Raw genomic sequence first — 6,289 nt, 5'->3', positions numbered from 1 at the left:
TTTTGGCCTTTGATCAATTTTTGTTTTCTACATATAATTTCCTGTTTGGTTTCAGTTTGCGATTTGATAATTAGTTGTTTAATTCTCAATTTCTCACTATTGCGAAAGTGTAAATATACATTCTGCATGAAATTAGTCGTCCCCCCCCCAAATACAGGCCTTCAGAAAGTATTCATACCACTTGACTTATTCCACATTTACAGCCTGATTTCAAAATGGATTAAAAAATAAATAAATCACCCATCTACACACAATACCAAATAATGAGTGTTTTTGTAAATGTTTCCCAATTAATAAAAATGATTTACAGAAATGTCTTAACTGACATTAGTAGCCTTTTCACACCCATTTCCTATAACACTCAAATTAAGCTCAGGTGCATCCAATTTCCTATGATCTTCATTGACGGTGCCACAACTTGATTGGAGTCCACCTGTGGCCAATTCAATCGTTTGGACATGATAACAGCTATGGCGACTGGTAACAGCTGACAGTGCATGTCAGAGGGACTGGAGTTTCCAGGAGGAGTAATGGCGACTGGTAACAGTGATGGCGAATGGTAACAGTTGACAGTGCATGTCAGAGGGACTGGAGTTTCCAGGAGGAGTAATGGCGACTGGTAACAGTGATGGCGAATGGTAACAGTTGACAGTGCATGTCAGAGGGACTGGAGTTTCCAGGAGGAGTAATTGCGACTGGTAACAGTTGACAGTGCATGTCAGAGGGACTGGGGTTTCCAGGAGGAGTAATGGCGACTGGTAACAGTTGACAGTGCATGTCAGAGGGACTGGAGTTTCCAGGAGGAGTAATGGCGGCTGATAGAGCTTTTTGAGTCGACGCGAGAAATTCAAGAAACAATTTTAAACAGTTTGCTACTACAGAGGATGAAGGAGTGGAAAGAGCTTGGATATGTGGAAATGGACCCCATGAAATGAGATGTGTAGAGGGAAGCGATGTGGTCGGGAGAATTATCGTTAAGTACAAAAAGGAAACGTACTCCTGTAGCTCAGAAATGTAACCTGGTGAGGATGAACTACCAGCGGCAGGTGCGGTGAAGGCCGTCAAGTACGTGCCTCGTCCAGATGATGACAAAAATGATGGCGGCTCAGTGGGTGTGAGATTTTTGTTGTTGTTGTTGAGAGAATGGATCCTTGCCTTCTGGCTGATCCATACGGGGTGTCAGGTTGGTTGGGGACTGTTGAGTCGGTGAAAGTAACTCAAAGTGGACTCGCAATTCTTCAGTCCAGAGGGAGCGGGCGCTGCTCACCACACGCCAAGGGACAAGAACTTTGACTTGCTTTGCTCTCTGCAGCTGGGCGCAGATGAAAGGAGGGATAACCAGTGCCGCGTATTCATGGACTCTAGCCCCGAATAATTATTTTAATGTTTTCATACTTTTCAGTCAATTCGCAAGTGGCTGAATATCATCTGCGTGAGGTAAACGGCGCCCCTCTGTCTCAGTATGTGTAGCCCAATATCTATGATGTCGACTTGTATGACACGTTGCCAGCTGTAGCATTTGGCCTCCCTTGATTAAATAAAATAATACAATTATAGAAAATAATTAGCCTATCAGTGTTCAGCTGAGTCTACTGTGGTTTGTCTTGGTGCAGCAAAACGTACTCCAAGGGAGGCCAGTTTGGATTTGGCTTCCTAAAATAAATGTCCTCATTGTCTGAACAAAAAAAAAAAGTGTTTGTTTCTGGTTTACTTGTGTTGATTTCCCTTTCCTAATCCAGGGATGGAGATTTTGACTTAATTCTCTGTACTGGCCAATGATAATGACGGTGATTCTGATCTAGCCCTAAATTCATATACTGTGGCTCTGGCTTGAGAAGGTAGAAGATCAATATGTAGGGTAGATGTAGGCTCACATTTAGCTAGCTAAATTAGCTGGTTCATTGTTGCCCATGTCAGGAAGTTAGGCTAACAAGCATTTTTAGCTAGGTTGCCTATGAAAACAAACACTAAAAGCGTACTGTATGATGAAGCCATTGACCATTTCGCCAACATGAGACAGGAGGAGCAATGGATCACGCCGGCACGCCAGCCACCTCAGAAAAGTCCCTGCCCCTCAATGAACACAAATGCCTACAAAACTGACTTACAAGCCAGAAACGCCACCTGATGGACCTCCCCCACTACTACCACCTCCCCCCAGCCTCTGTGGGCTCCCCAAGGGCCAGAGCCACGGCGGCTGAAGAACGGCCTATGAGGGCATAAACTCGCCCAGCTCATCTGGGGGACTACTTAACCTCCTTTAATTCTTAGTCAACCTCTAGGTTAATGGACTGAACTGGCTAGTTTGGATTGTCGTTATTTACCTCTTCCGTTTAAGGGTTAGTGTTTCTTTCTTACAGCTATCACTCGAGGTTCTTGCCCTATGGGCATTGTTATATATGGTACCAGTCCCTGGTTTTGGAAAGGTTGGGAATGTTATGTATGGTACGACATGCTGTTCGTGGTACTGTACGTTATTATGGTTTACGACAGTGTGCTGCTTTACGGATGAATGGGTTGTCAGAATGTGTGGCACATGTCATTAAACGAGAGAGTGATGTGCAATGTGGAGAAAAAGAGAGAGAGGAGGATGGCATTAGCATTCATCTAGTCTACAAGGGTGTCAACCTATTATGTTTTATTTTTTTACCTGTGCAAGAGCACACACACAGAAATCAGTACCATGGACAGCCACGTTATATTTATCAACAATGATTGGACTAAATAGTTTTTATCTTTTAAGTTTGTTTCACTGTATTAAACTAAGCATATGTAGCCTTTTTTTTATTACCTTTATTTAACCAGGCAAGTCAGTTAAGAACAAATTCTTATTTACAATGACGGCCTAGGAACAGTGGGTTAACTGCCTGTTCAGGGGCAGAACCACAGATTTGTACCTTGTCAGCTCGGGGGTTTGAACTTGCAACCTTCCGGTTACTAGTCCAACGCTCTAACCACTAGGGTTTGATGATGTTTAGATCAGTAGTTTAGTAAACTGTCAAACATTAACTTGCTTGACCTTGCTGCAGGTCATATAACCGTTTATTACATGAAATGTTTGCTTTGTGGACTTCACCGGACAGAAGTTGCTCTCTGGTTTTGTGATGAAACAAACGTATATGTGTAGTTGAATTCATTCTGCCACTGTGTGACTGTTGTCACAGTCTTATTGTATATCATGGCGACGTATGAATGAATGGTTATAGAGCAAATATCACAACCGGTTGAAATATGTCTTTTTTTTACTGGCTTGGCTTCCCCAGTGATTTTACCCCACGCTTCACTACTGGGGTGGCGTTGTGTTGAGGATCAACTGAAATGGAAGATTCCTGGTGTCTGCAGAGGGAACACCCCCCCCCCCCCCCCCCCCCCCCCCCCCCCCCCCCTATCCACATCGAAACAGAAGACACGTCTGTCCTGCTGAGTTTTGATGCAGAGTTTTTACCCGACAAAGTCAAGTTAGGATGTGTCAGTTATCCTGTGAGCTTTTGTCCCAAAACCATTACATTATTTTAGGTGCCAAGCATACGGTCATGTTGCAGCAGTGTGTAGGAGCGAGATTCCTATATGTGAGAAGTGTGCAGGAAGACATTAAACAAAGGAAAAAGGTTGTGTGTGTGTGTGTGTATGTGTGTGTGAATTGTAGGGGTACCCATGGTGCTGTAGATTAGAAGTGTCCAGGGAAAGGCAGGTTGAGGTTGCCGGGATCAGAGTAGTACTAACAGTGTCATGCTGAGGCGGTGAATAGAGTAGGAGGGGATGTGTACAGGGTGAGGGATCCTCCTGTGAGTAGGCCGAGGCCAATAAAAAGTGATAAGAATAACGTGCCTCAGTAATGTTGGTTTCTTTAGCGTTCATAGCCATCGTTATCAACTATACTGCAGAAAATCACATTTAAAATAGATGTTGTGGTGGCAGCTGCAGAGAAGTGCTTGGGTGTACGAGATTTTACTGCAGAAGAGTTACGAGGTGTGTTGAACGATAGTTTCCTATTCTCCCAGGCTGCCGGTCTGGTGTTGGATCAGATAGGGCCAAGTAGTGGAATATTGGTGTGGCTTTAATGGGAGTAGGGTTAGCTGGTATAGTGGTGAGGTTTTAATGGGTGTAGGGTTAGGTGGTATAGTGGTGAGGTTTTAATGGGTGTAGGGTTTGTTGGTATAGTGGTGTGGTTTTAATGGGTGTAGGGTTAGCTGGTATAGTGGTGAGGTTTTAATGGGTGTAGGGTTAGGTGGTATAGTGGTGAGGTTTTAATGGGTGTAGGGTTTGTTGGTATAGTGGTGTGGTTTTAATGGGTGTAGGGTTAGCTGGTATAGTGGTGAGGTTTTAATGGGTGTAGGGTTAGTTGGTATAGTGGTGTGGTTTTAATGGGTGTAGGGTTTGTTGGTATAGTGGTGTGGTTTTAATGGGTGTAGGGTTAGGTGGTATAGTGGTGAGGTTTTAATGGGTGTAGGGTTAGCTGGTATAGTGGTGAGGTTTTAATGGGTGTAGGGTTAGGTGGTATAGTGGTGAGGTTTTAATGGGTGTAGGGTTAGGTGGTATAGTGGTGAGGTTTTAATGGGTGTAGGGTTAGGTGGTATAGTGGTGAGGTTTTAATGGGTGTAGGGTTAGGTGGTATAGTGGTGTGGTTTTAATGGGTGTAGGGTTAGGTGGTATAGTGGTGAGGTTTTAATGGGTGCAGGGTTAGGTGGTATAGTGGTGAGGTTTTAATGGGTGCAGGGTTAGGTGGTATAGTGGTGAGGTTTTAATGGGTGTAGGGTTAGGTGGTATAGTGGTGAGGTTTTAATGGGTGTAGGGTTAGGTGGTATAGTGGTGTGGTTTTAATGGGTGTAGGGTTAGGTGGTATAGTGGTGTGGTTTTAATGGGTGTAGGGTTAGGTGGTATAGTGGTGTGGTTTTAATGGGTGTAGGGTTAGTTGGTAGTGGTAGGGTTAGTTGGTAGTGGTGTGGTTTTAATGGGTGTAGGGTTAGTTGGTAGTGGTGTGGTTTTAATGGGTGCAGGGTTAGTTGGTATAGTGGTGAGGTTTTAATGGGTGTAGGGTTAGTTGGTATAGTGGTGTGGTTTTAATGGGTGTAGGGTTAGTTGGTATAGTGGTGAGGTTTTAATGGGTGTAGGGTTAGTTGGTATAGTGGTGAGGTTTTAATGGGTGTAGGGTTAGTTGGTATAGTGGTGAGGTTTTAATGGGTGTAGGGTTAGTTGGTAGGGCACATTTTCCCCCTTCCCTTTGTCACAAAGTGTAATGAATTAACGCTCAAGAACAGCAGGCTGACAGCCCAGACAGTAGGTGGCGGCATGCACCTCTAACGTATGTTTGCGGATCGACATAATACCATAAAATAAGTGCATGTCAGAGCAGAAACTATACCATGAAGTCCAAGGGACTGTCCATAGATCTGAGATAGAAATGTGACGAGGCATATTATCTGGGGAAGGGTATAAAACACTTTATAGAATGTTGAAAGTTTCCAAGAGCACAGCTGTCTCCATCATTTGAAAATTGACAAAATATGGAACTACCTGGATGCTGGCCGTCTGACCAAACTGAGCAACCTAGCGAGAAGGTCATTGGCCAGAGAGGTGACCAAGAACCCAATGAACACAGTGACAGAACTACAGAGTTCCCTGGCTGAGATGGGAGTACCTGTCTCTACAGCACTTCACCAATCTGGGCTTTATGGGAGAGTGGCCACATGACAGCACACCTGGAGTTTACAAAAAAAGCATGTGAAAGACACATGTAAAGCACTATGTCTGTACAAAACCAAGCACAGCTCATCACCCTTCTAACACCATCCCTACCGTGAAGTGGTGGTGGCAGAATCATGCAATGGGGAGGCTTTTCAGCGGCAGGGAAAGGGAGACTGGTAAGGATAGAGGGAACAATGAATTGGGCCAAATACAGGAAAATCCTTGAGAACCTGCTTCAAAATGCAGAATGTCCTGTTGGAAGATTTACGTTTCAACAGGACAATGACCCCAAGCATATAGCAAAAGCAACTCTGGAAATGCCTCAAAACAAGAATGTGAAAGTCGTTCAGTGGCCTAGACTTGAATCCCATTGAAAATCTGTGGAAAGACTTGAAGATTGCTGTTTGCTGCAGCTCCCCATCTAACTTAACAGAGCTCGAGGAAATATGCAAGGAAGATTGGAGACAACCCCCAAATCCAGATGCGCAAAGGTGATACAGACATTCCCATGACAACGCAAAGCTGTCATCACTGCCCAAGGTGCTTCTAGAAAATATTGACTCGGGTGTGAATACTTATGTAAATAGATATTTTTGTTTTTCAT

The sequence above is a fragment of the Oncorhynchus mykiss genome, chromosome 2, assembly GCF_057628025.1.
Source record: "Oncorhynchus mykiss isolate SJ-2025 chromosome 2, ASM5762802v1, whole genome shotgun sequence".
NCBI classification, from domain to species: Eukaryota; Metazoa; Chordata; class Actinopteri; order Salmoniformes; family Salmonidae; genus Oncorhynchus; species Oncorhynchus mykiss.
Note: the sequence above shows the minus strand (reverse complement) of the source record.